Source organism: Falco cherrug, chromosome 13, assembly GCF_023634085.1.
Source record: "Falco cherrug isolate bFalChe1 chromosome 13, bFalChe1.pri, whole genome shotgun sequence".
In the NCBI taxonomy this organism is placed as follows: Eukaryota; Metazoa; Chordata; class Aves; order Falconiformes; family Falconidae; genus Falco; species Falco cherrug.
In genome coordinates this window covers 21,132,159-21,145,061 of record NC_073709.1, presented here as the reverse complement: position 1 = coordinate 21,145,061, position 12,903 = coordinate 21,132,159, and the positions used below count along the sequence as shown (strand labels likewise).

The window sequence follows — 12,903 nt, the reverse complement described above, 5'->3', positions numbered from 1 at the left end:
CCATTACAATAATTAGATTTTTTTGTCAGCCAAAAAGCTCTGAGGTATCCATCTCCCCAGTTGCTGGCCTTTAGTGAAGACGAGTTGCTGTCTTTTAAAACTTTTATGGGCTACAAGCTGACTCTCAGGACAAATAGTTCCTTTCTCAGGTCAGAATCAAAACCTGTTGCATTAAATTATACTTGCTGTTGCCATGCCAACATGCTTTCTTTGCTCACACTTCATTTTGCACTCTGAATGGCATGCCTAATAAAAAATCAGGACTTTCCATTTTAGCCATCTCAAATGTACATCTGGACTCCATCCCAGACTGTAGGTTCCTTTAGGAAATATTCTAACTCCAGTTAATAATACAGCTCTTAACCATTTAAAGGTAGCTACGCTTAATCTCCCAGCATTACTGAATTTTAATACAAAGCACTTTGATAGAGAACTGCTATTCAGTTTTTTCTGATATTAAGGAATTTTGTAGATCAGCAAGGCAGAACATGAAGTTGTTTTCCATCATGCAGGGTGCCTCTGGAAATTTTAGGAAGAAAATGCGAAAAAAAGAAAGAAACCTGCATCTAGCAAAGAATCTATAGACAAAGATGAGCATGGATGCCCTGGGGATACATTGCTTCCATGTAAAAATGTCTGAAATCTGCCTTGGATGATAGTTTAAAAAGTTACACATCTAATCCTCATCATGCCAGCAGGACAGCCTGTAACAGCACCTTACGGCAGAAGCAGATTTGGCTCTTCTGTTCCCATTCATACTTGATGTAGGGAGCAGGGCTGAGTTGCAGAAATGTTCTCCCTGCTGCCTGGGGCATTCCAGTGGGCAGGGGAGGCACTTTGCTTTGTCCCTCATTGAGCTTAACCCCAACCAAAGAAAACAAACAGCAGGTTTTGAAGACACTGTTAACTTTGCCCTCACAGCTGGAGGCAGAGTGAAGCAGCGGCAGCCAGCAATAAGGGACTGGCGAGAAGAAAACAAAAAGTGATGGAGAGAGACAGCCGTGGCACAAAGAGTTCATTCTGTGCCTCTATTAAGATGACTGAGAATTCCCTACTGGGGAAAAGAAACCATTAAAATGTTCATTAGAAAGAATATCACCTTGGGCATTTATTATTTATTGCAAGTCTTTATAAGCCATTACTCTTCAGATGTATTCCAATAAGCCCCCACGTACTCCCTGTCCTGCTCCAGTCTGTTAGCAGACCAAACATCTCACAGCAAATGCCAGTGCCACTTTGTGGCAGTGGGATGTTCAGATTACAAGGAGGTTTCTTTTACATGCATGGCTAGGACTGATTTACAGTTTGAGCCTTTGTACATGGAGTATTTAATTTCAGATTGTCCAAATGAAGAAAGTTATAACAATCAAAAATAAAGCTGATTGTACTCTACACCTGGTTCAGCAGTACCAGTGGTTTTAAAAAGTATGAAGCAACATTGGAAGCACTGGTCATGCACACATGTACACCACTTCAGCTACGTGTCTGTATTAGCTTCTCATCCCCGCAACATGAAATCCTCTGCCTGGTTTTCCTCTAGTGTTTAGTTGGTTTGCCTTTATCTTCTCCAGATTTTGCTGTAACACAGTTCTTCATTCACCATTTGAAATACAAAGCAAGTTAAGACTATGAAAAATACATATCGAGCTTATAGATTTCTACTTGCACAGTGGGAAAGGCAAACACAGAAGATGACCAGGAGACTTGGCAGATGGCTCTACTTCCTCATTTATTACTAGAAGTAGATGCCAACCGACAGCATACAAAATTTCCTTCGGTATATTGATTTATGTTTTTTTTAAGACAGACTCCCAACTAAACGTTCTCCCCATATCCACTCAGATCCTACTGTAGGGCACCCGGCCTGCTGGAATATGACCTTTCCAAAAATCTACAGCACATCTTCCTCCTGCTCAAGCACACACCACCAAGAAGCCATAGATGCTGGGTTTACCATTATGTATAGGTCCAGGGCTGTATCCATGATGGATCTCCAGCAACAGTATATAATCACAGGTCTGCCACATGACTACAGATAATTCTGCCATTAGCTGGTGCAGACTCCCTTAGATAGCAAATGCTGCCAGAGTACACAAGAAAAATGTAACACAACAGGCCTGCAAACCAGAATGCAAACAGCTTTAAAGATTTTTCACCTCTATTTATTAGGTCACCCTGCAATTACAAAGTATTTCTACTAGTTGGCATGCACTTGTGTGAGGACTCAGAGTCAAGATAACTCACAAAGGTAGAAAAAACCACCCCACCTTTATATTTTCTGCAGAAGAAATACAGAACTTTCCAGAGACTTTTAAATTGGTCATTCCATCACACTTAATACAATAATTTTTAGAAAGTTAGGTTTAACCACTTAACTAGACTCTACAAACCTGCTGGACACCAACAGACTACCTCAGCTCTAAAGACACACTTCATGGAATTAAAACCATAGTAAGCCTGAATCTTAAGCACTTGCCACAAAATTCCTATGTGTTCAATATCTAGATTTTCCCAAATTAAGAGGATTGGAGACAAAATATGGGAGAGACACAACAGTTCCCTCAAATCAAATCTCCTCCATTCACCTAATTCCGTTGATTTTCCCAGAAGAACTCCTGCACTCAGAAATTCTTTTAAATATGGGAATGAGAACTAGGCCCCCCAACAGGTCATGCAGCCCTAATGACAGACGACAAACAAGCAACAAACAAAATGTTAAACCCTGCTTTCTTTCATGGCCAGTCAATAGATAGTTAAACCTAGCGATGATTCTTTCTCAAAGCTGTTTTCAGTTCCCTATTTTATGATGTCATTGCTCAACAATGTTAACGTCAAGGAAATACAGATATGGTAAAATATATTTCCATGTGTTCAGTCACTTACAATATTAGTACAGGGAATAAAAAAAAATGATGTGCCAAAGTATGGAATGGTAAGACATGTTGATCGTAAGTCATCAGTATGTTCTTCCTTTACCTATATGCTACATGGTAAATTCTGGAGACACTTTTTCTCAGGGTGCTTTGGGCAGAAAATGAAGAGGCTTACAACTGAACCATTTTACTCAGTGTGTCTTGTACTTGGGCACACTTAGTCATAACTGTTGACTTGACAAATTGTATTATTTCCCTTGAAATAAGAACTGCTTTCAATATTGCAAAATAGAATTTCACTGGGTTTTCTTTCACATCACTGAACATGAGCACAATGTCCTAGGCACACATACAAAAAGGATTGCAATTACCTGGCAATATGGCATAAGTTAGGAGAAAGGAATAAAATTTATTTTCACTTTCATTATAGAATTCTGTTGTTAAGGTTTAGCTTGCAGGGGACGGGGGGGGAGGATAAGTTGGTTCTTTTTGTCTCTTTCTTATAGAAGGAATTACTCTAAAGATGGTTTTCTAGATTCCTTTTTAATGAATGTGTGCTTTATAAAAGGCAGAAATTCTGTATTTTTTCATGTTTAAAATGCACAAAGACTTAGTCTTGGTTAAGAATTATAAAAATATCAAAGTCAAGAGACTGGAGAGAAAGAGAATACTTTCCGTTATTTGATCTTCATCATCTGCCAGGACACGATTCCTTTAAGAGACCTAAATTTTGGTGCTCTGTCCCCTCCACATGTGTAGGTGCTGTCAGTCAGCCAGGTGCAGTTAGAGTATAAGAATTAGCCTTGACATATGTTAATCACTGTGTCTAAGAACCTGAGGATAAGGTTATGATACACACTGCTGCTACATGGAAAACAGTGTCAATGTAATATAATACTGTAATGAATAAAATCAAAGAAATTCTGTTCAGAGTGTGATTCTGGAAGTTACTGTTTATAATTTGTCCACTGTTACAAACTGGCATTCCAGACACTTTACCATGTTTTCTAAAAAGAGGTTTGATGGCACAAAGGTCTTCTCACTCTCCGGTAAAGGATAAGCATCAAGAGCAGAAGTGTTGTGAATATCTAAAGCCAAGGTAACACACTTGTGCAAACTGCAGAAAAGGAAAAACCAAAATCCTACCTTTTTTTGGCAATTCATATAGCTACAGTTCGTTCCTCTTTGTATTAAACACATCATATTTTTGGATCTATGGAAGAGAGAAGAGGAGAGAAGAGTGAGAGGGAGAAGTAGTGCTATTAGGTAAAATGTGTAAAGCAGACCTTCAAGGAAAGGAACTTCGTCACAGGTCACCATGATCCACATTAAAAAATCTTCGCCATCACTGGACAAGTGGGCTTACAATTTTGCTACACAATGTATACTCATTGATATGAACATGTTCTGAACAGATAAATTAGGATGAATTTATTAGAGTTCCTAACTTTTCTAATTTTCCAGATGCCTCAAAGCAATATGAATGCATAAGTGCAATAATCCCACAGCATTCATGGATCTAGTAATATGTAAAATATGAGCTACATAGTAGACATCCAACACTTCTGTGTGTCACAGGACTCACTGGCTAGAGACAGCTGTCTTCTGCGTGTTTTCAATAGATTTCCTCTATTACACCTCCTGAAGTTACTTGAAAGAATTTAATATTCTCACTTCCTCCTAGGTAAATCACTTCTGGGTTTTTCCTCCTGGAGTTTATTGTCGTCTTCTGTATTGTGTTTAGATTGAGGTCAATAGTTCTGGTTGCTGTTTCCTTCCCAGCTACCCCAGCCCACCACCTCTCTTCCAGGCAGGAAAACCCAAGTGACGGCCACTGGCAAAGTGAAGGTCAGAGCTTTCCTTGGCTGGCCTTGGACACCTTCCCACAGCAGCCTGAGTCAGCAGCACTCCTCACAGATCAGATCTGCCTAGTCTCTTGAGGGCACTCAAAGGAATAAAACTTCATGACTGATGTCTCCTTCATGAAAAATCCAGCCATTTCTAATCCAGTTCCTAACCCTAGCGGAAGGCTCTTCTTTACAAAGTGTTAAGCAGTTTTCTGTTAAATGTTGTTCACATCCTACCCCAGGTAACTGTCAAACTACTGAAGCAGGCGCAAACAGAAATTTGTATCCATTTAACTTCAGCAAGCAGAATTTAATGCACTTTCAATGATTATTTTTTCTTCAATGTTTTAATACATCCTAAAAAGTCTCAGTCAACCCACATTTCACAACAGTTCCTGTTATCAAAATATTTCATTCTTACACACAGTTTTTAATTAACACTCCCTCCTCACCATGCACATGAAATATCATGCTGGAACTAGGAAGATCTATTTTACAACTGTAAATCTAAACTTTCAAATCAGAGTATTGATTCTCATTCCTGATTATCCAACACAAGCCAGTTTACAGCCTTCAAAAAGTGGTATCCACTTATTCTCTGATACCCTATGGAGTTACTGCTATCAACAGTATATAAGCTTTGACTAACAGAACATACTTAATCCAAAGTCTATCTTGAAGCAGTTGTTCAATGGACACCCATGTGGAAGATATGAAATGCACTTCTCAAATAAAAGGGCAAGACTGGCTGACAATACAAGTAAAATGCAGAGAAGTGCTGCAAGGGGTAGATATTTTCATGAAGAGCTGATGGAGAATGTGAAGGTCTCTGCAGCATTTTTTCAGGAATTTCCTTGTTTGCTAGCACAAGTTCTGCTAAGATGGACAAGAACATTACCACTTCAAGGCACCACTTTTTATTTACAGCAACATGATCTACCCTGGAGCGTACAGCTCCACGGCCCAAGGCATTATCTGAGGACATCGGGCACCTGCCTTCAATTTCCCTAGGTCAGTGCTGTTTGTGTCTTCAGTTGGACTCTCATATGGTGACATTATGTTCACTTCTGCTACAGGGGCCCAGCTTCCAGAGCGGACTGCGCAGTCTCAGCCCAGGTAGCACCTCCAGTGTGATCAGGAAGCATTTAAATGAAGAGAGATGGGATTCCCAGCAGCCAGAGGCCTCAGTCAGTCAAGCTGCTGAAGGAAGCGCCAGATGGAGAAGTGTGTCGATCTTTCATTTCTCTGTACCGCAGAGCTTCTTTAAACTCACTGCTGATCATAGGAATTACTTATTAACCCCTCCTGTATTCAGGGCCCTCACAGATCCCTTTGGGTGAGGATGACTAGATCAAGATCACCCTTCTATTTTAAGCAGCCAGTGTTAACATCACCTTAAGCTATAGCACAGAAGTCAGATGACTTCTGCAGAAAACAGGCAACCAGGACACTACACCCACAGCACCCTTTGGATCCTAAATCCACATACCCCCCACTCAGCAGAAAACCCCAGAGTACTTCCACGTAAGCGTCAGTTGTTCTTATCTGAGGTCGAGGATATGGCTTTGAACGTTCATGTGGGAGCTCTGGCACACAGCTCAGTGTTTCACCACCAGCACTGTCCATGCCTCTGAATGGAAGCAGCCACAGCTGCTGACTTTTGTGCTCAAACCACCTCTGTCACCACCAGCAAACCTACCAAACCTGACCCTTCAGGAGACGTCAAACCAGGGAAGCCTGTTTTGTGACTTCTGATGGTGCTTTCACCATGCCAGGACACTCAGCCTTGCTGGGATGGTATTATTTCTGAATAAAGGCAGTGCTACCTAAGGAATTTGCCTGCAAAGTTGTGTCACTGGGCTTTCAGAAACCACGATGACTGCAGATGGCCTTGTGAATTCTCAGTCTGAGCTGAAATTTAGGCATCTCAGTCTCACTTAAGGGGCTTGAGCCCCTTAAGGGATTTGATCAGTACTGATGGGTAGGTCTATGGCTAAGAGCTGCACATACACTGGTAGGTTAAGCAACATCAAATTCTTTTCCTGTTAAAGCGGTGGAGCAGCCCTGACACAGTTTTAGTCTGGGTCAGCTAGCATTTGGGAGAGTTGCAGGTTGCAGCTAATTCCTAGCCACAGCTGAGCAGTTAGTATAGGCCAAAGACTGCTCCAAAAAGTAAATCTGAGTTTTCTGAGTGCAGGAGAGTTCAACAGTATGAACACAGGTCCTTCCCATTGCAAATACATTTAGAGATAAACTTGCTAACGTGGCAGTGAGGGTCAGACACAGAAATCCTTTCTGTCTCAGCAACTATGTTCCGCAGTCCAAGACAGCAAAGCAAAGAAAAGGAAGTATATAAGATTACACAAAGAAGGTTTGTCCTACGTTGGGAATTTTCTGTTCCTGGAGATTAAAAAAAAAAAAAAAAGGGTCAAAATTTTGCGAACAAGACATACCGTATTCTTACATTATAGAGTTGCACTTGTAAAACGGAAACACAGACTCACCGCTGGTACATAGCCAGAAAGAGCATTCACCAAGCTGATTATAAATATGCACTTAGATAGCTCAGGGACTCCAAGGACTGAAATCAAGAGATAATCTACATGGCAACATGGTTATTTAAATAACTCTTCTTCTACAGGGAGTTCAGCCATTTTTCAAAGAGAGGAAGCATATTCATTCCTGAGTGCTCCAGATACGGGACAGTTATGAAAAACTTTCTGCACAAATGAAGTAAACGTGGTATCCCGCAGGGAGAGCAAACAACAGCTTCTGTCACAGCCTCAAACCCGACTCTACCTGAATGAATGGAGGCTGCAAGGTAGCTGGGTTCGCAGACAGCAGTGTTTGTTGGAGGCTGCCACTCCCTCTTGAGGGTTACTTACGTGGGTTTAAAACTTCATACACTTGCAATAGATACAGCTGACAGCATGAAAACAATTAGCTTAACATATAAACAGTTAAGGATATAATGCTATTAAAATAGACGTTCAAGGAAACTAGCCGTTTCTACAGCTGTTTTGGAAGCTCTCGCTTTGGCAGAACATGCTGGATTGTCATTCTAAATGCCTGTGCTTCCCATGCTGGTTTCCTGAGGAAGGGTTTGTGGATGGACTTGTTTATTTATTACATTTTTTTTACCCCTCTGAGCTGTAGCTGTGGATTCCCCAGCCTTGTGAAAGTAGTCATTAGTTGCCTTGTTTGGCCAGGATAAATCTGTAAAGAAACCGGCTCTTGTCCAGAGGGTTCCTGGAATTTTCTCCCAACCTTGTGTAAGAGCTTAATAAAATCAAACTTAATTTTATGTAAGATTTGTTACAAGACCATAGGTGTTTTGTGAGAACAAAGAGTGAAAGAACTGAAAATATGTTTACTGTTCTGAAGTAAATCATACCAAATGAAGTTCAGATGGGACTTGCTAAGGTGATCAACCCTCCAAGGGGAGCAAGACCACAAGGATCAGATCCTGTTGTCTTAAATGAGAACCAAAGGAAATCAGCATCACCTACATCCACATACCCTGAGGCTATTTTGAAGGCAAGTTGCTTGACTGTGCCAGCCTAAAGCTGCAATAAACTCCCACAAAAACAATGGACAATCACAGCATTTATGACCTTCTGTCCCTCAAGTGCTGACCTTTTTTTCTCTGGGAAACAGAAAGTAACCTGTTCTTACACGTTTTTAAAACAAACACTCCACTGCAAATGCCTCCCGCTTTAGAGGAAGGCGTACAGAACAAACAGCTAACGGATTTTAGTCACGTTATTTAATATATGCTGTTAAAAGAGGAACAGATGCTACAGCAAAAAGTGTATTATGAAGCCAGCATAACAGTATAAAACACAGTAGAATACTACCTCTTCAGAGGACATTTATGCACTTGGCAGTGAACATGTGGAGCTCAACAAAATAGTACCTTATGTAGAGTGCAAGTCCTATTTATAGAAGTTATGTCCCTGACAACAGTATCCATCATTTTCTGAACTGAAGTCTGCAGTTCTGTGGTGATTTTCAGCCACATCCATAATGTTGACAGTTGGTCAGCCGCACAGAGCGCAGCATGAAGCGCAAGCACCTGAACACTATTGTTCTGATTATTGATTATGGACTTGTCCTGCATCATTACATACTTACTGGGTGAGAGCAACCCAAAGCGTTATTTCTAGTTCCAGCTGGCTGGAAGGTTACCCGTTCTTGACAAACATCCATTCTGACTAAATTACAATCCTTCCTCAGGCTTCAGGATATCACTAGCTATGAAAAAGCTGCTAAGAAGCTTTCTGTTGGCTAAAGCACCTCCTGCCTGGCCACCTTCTCAAGAAGCCAGAATGACAAGCTGACATCAGCCTGACACTGCTTGCTGTGGTATGCTTATGCATTGCCTGATACCAGATTCAATTTAAGATCCTGTTCTCCAGCACAGATCAAGGACTGGGCCTTGTACATCTCATGTACTACCTTGCTTGACAGCTTACCATGACCTAGCATGACAGCTGTGGTCATCAGTAATCACTGCCAAAAGGGAGGATCATAGGAGTGGGTGGAAAGGAAATCAGACATTCCTGGCAGCTGGCCTGCAGCTCTGAAGCTTCCTTTCACCAAACATCAGACTGAAAACAGATCTCCGCTTGCTGAAGAGAAAAGTATGGGCTTCCACTTTTCAATCGCTTTTCCTTAGCGCAGCGTACAAATGGTTTCCTTTCCCCAAAGAGAAAAAGAGAAAAGAGAAAAGGCAAAGGGAAAAACATATGTGTTCACCCAGCAGAGTGAAAACAAAGGGCCAGAGAAGGCTGTTCCTCCCTGGTCCGTTACTGTCATTTTTGTAAGCAGCAGTAGATTAGCCAGGCAGGGAATGATGGCCCTTGGAAAGCAAAACAAAGAAGTGTTTACCATATAAACACAGAATTAAAGAGTTACAAAACACAGAAAAATTCAAGTTATTTCAAGTTATTTTTTGATGAGCATACTACACAGAAAATTATATATTACAGCAGAATTTAATATGTGCTTTTACTGTTAAATTTTCACAAATTTGGTAATTACCTACAATGCAGCTCCCCTCAAGGGCTCAGCAGGACTGCCTCTGCCTCCAAGGACAATGAACCAAATCTTCTCTCATAAATAACCCACATGAACCCAATGAAATTCTATGGTGTTTAGTCCTATAAACACTTATTTTAGAAATGTGGAAGAGGTTCTGCTCATGTGGCTAAGACTGCATCTTTTCTAGGGCAGATGGAAGAGAAAGTAACAAAGAGGAACAACCACCAACAGCGATTGTGAAATAACATGGGCTACAAACCCATTGATTTGAAAACAAATAAGATTTAGTGGCTATGTCCACCATGGTAAAACCCCAAAATCTGAGAATTTCCCTGGCTTTTGAGCCTGCTGATAATTTCGGAACAGTATTGTGAAATCCTCCAGCTATTTGTTCCAGCTGAGCCTGCTTAATTAGAATTCCTCAGCACTTAGACATATTTCCTTAACAGCAAATGATACAAATGCTCACTTCAGGAGACAGCAGAATATATAACGTGGGCTCTTTTTTTAAAAAAATAAATATTGTTATTATAAAACTGAAAGACAAAAACAATAGCAACAGATCCCCAACAGATTTTTGTCAAACCAAACATGATCAAAACCATCCCAAAGTTTCTGAGGCTGTACACACTGTTGGGTTTAAATCCTCTCTCAAACCCCATCGCCATGACTCTTTCAAGTGAACAAACATGCAAAGACATTTCAAGCACCATGGCAATGTTGACTCGGAGCATTGTTAACTCCTACCAAAAGGCTGTGGGAAGCACAGTAAAATGATAGAACGTTTCATTTATTAACCTGTGATGAAAACCAGGCTTCTGGTGATGGAGGGGGCAGGGGAAGGGTAAAGATAGGCTTGTCTGTTTAATGCTTAGCCCAGATATTTTTTTTTTCTTTAACAAAAAAAAACAAAAAAAAACCAAAAAACAAACAAAGAAAATGCAAGAAAAGCAAGCAGCTGAGTGCATTGCTTCTGGCTGTGTCTTTCCGTAGGTTGCTGGTTGCCAGCACTCACAAAGCACAAGTTATGTAATGCGCTCCTATCAGGAATCCGAGTTCAAAAACATTTCATGAAGTCCCATGCTGTTCTTGCCGGAGTAATTGTTTCTGATAATGAAAAGTCTGTATCACCCTGATTCAGCTGTCTCGCCTCTCTCCAATGGCAGCACTTTGTGCTTTCTCTCAATCTATTCTCACTCCCTCCCTCCCAAAGATTTCTGCTCATTTCTTAAGGACACTATTCTCTTGCCTAAACCCCTTCACTGGCTTTTGCCAGAGGAAAAGAAAAGTAATGGAGGACACATGTAGGTTTGCCCCTCCTATGCCTCTGAAACAGGCTGGTTTTCCTTGCTCATCATTCGGAAAATCCTCATTTATTTGGCAAGTGCAAAAGAAACACAGGATTTACCATCAAAGGTATATTCATCACAACGCAGTATTGACCAAATAGCTTTTCTGACCTAATTTGGGGAGTAAAGACCTAAATTTCAGAACAATTTGTCTCCCAGAAATGTGCTTACTCCAGATGGAATAAATTGAGGCATTTTTCAGGAAAATTCTGCAACTTTTCACAGAAATATTTCTTGGATAACTTGTTGAGTGAGGAATTTCATTTGCAGCCACTCTGCCACTTTGATATCATTAAAATCAATCAGGCATATAGATAAGAGCATACAATTATTTAAGGTATCTATACTAGAGTACATAAAGAGGAAATAATGCAGGACAGCTTTCTCTTTCAATCTGTATTCAACGGTTTTATGCCCTTGTATGAATGTATAAATATTAGTCAAAATATTTCAGTACATAAATAACACCAATCTGCTTCCTTGATAAAATTTAAATAAAAGAAATAAATTTAAAAAAATAAAATTGCAATTGCAGAATTAGTATAAAACACCCTTATTAAATATCTCCTCAAGATACAGGCTTAAACACTATTAAACTGTGCTTTCTTATAATTCTGTTTCCAGTGTAGTTGCTAATATAGGTAAAAAACAGCTTATTCTTTAAAGAAGCATGAAATTTGATTCATATCATTGTATCTAAGTAAATATGAAATTTAGGCCAAAGTATCCTTGGGAAGTTTAATCCATGACAGTCAAAGGATTCCCACTTCTTTCAGCAGACTTCAACACAGATGCTTCTAGCAAGGATATCTGGGAAAAATGTGTTTAATGTTAAAGTAATGACTTACAAGGTACTGGAAAAGTGTACTGATAGAAACCTTCAAAGCACAATTAGACAGATTAACAGATAAAGTATCTGTATGTAAATCTCAATGTATTTCATCATGTGTGTTGAAATAAAGGAGGTGAAAGATGAATACAAAAGTTATTTCTAAAACAGTAACAGAAAGTTTTATTATCTTGCAGACATGGTTAGATTTTGAAAACTTAATTATCTTAAATTTATGAGGAATTTTTCCTTCAAGAATTTTATCTTCAATTTCAGGGATTTAGGTTTTTTTATTTGTCCCTGCTAGTTTCCTTTAGAATTAAAAATGATGATTCCTAGAAAGAAGGGAATAGAAAGTTGTCAGGCACAATTTAGCTTTAATTCAGTCTTCAATTCTTAGTTAGGCAAAGCTCACAAGATTTCTGTTCTTTTAATTTGTGGTCTAACAAGCCTCAAGCCGTATACAAGGAGGAAAACCACGCTTTGTTTCAACAAAAGGAACACTTAAAAACACTACTATTAAACACAGAAGGTTAACATTTATCAGGATTCTCTTCACTTTATTTTAGCAACTCCAAAGATTAGTTAATTCTTGCAGTGAAGCTACAGAAATTGATTTATACCTCTCAGGCAGAGAAATGTTGACCATCTTCCCAAGTCAATAAGAGAATCAGCAACAGAACTCAAGTGTTGCAGGTTCAAGCTCCTAGTTATAAGAAATACCTCAAAAATGAAACAAAACACAAGAGCTGCCTACAGTCACTCAGACCTCAAATCCTACAACGACTTCAAAACCTTGTGTGTCCTTCTTCCACAAGTTCCCGGTGAAATCTAGGCAATACTGCTTAACTGACCACAAGACACAAGTTTATACAAGACCTGCTTCAGTTTTTCTAACTGTAAAATAGGGTTAATAGTACCAAGCCCTTTATAAATGCTTTGAATTTTTTCCGGTCAAAACA

At 39.8% G+C, this 12,903-nt stretch overlaps 1 long non-coding RNA gene across 1 annotated transcript in view; it reads right to left on the bottom strand.

The window, feature by feature from the left end:
- Positions 1 to 9,878, bottom strand: part of LOC114015296 (uncharacterized) — a 139,969-nt gene extending 130,091 nt beyond the window's left edge. Inside the window, exons 1-2 of the long non-coding RNA XR_003559145.2 lie at positions 9,764 to 9,878; positions 4,020 to 4,086 (exon numbers count right to left, since the gene is read on the bottom strand). This is a non-coding gene — a long non-coding RNA (uncharacterized LOC114015296). The remainder of the gene's footprint in view (positions 1 to 4,019; positions 4,087 to 9,763) is intronic.
- Positions 9,879 to 12,903: the final 3,025 nt, after the last annotated feature.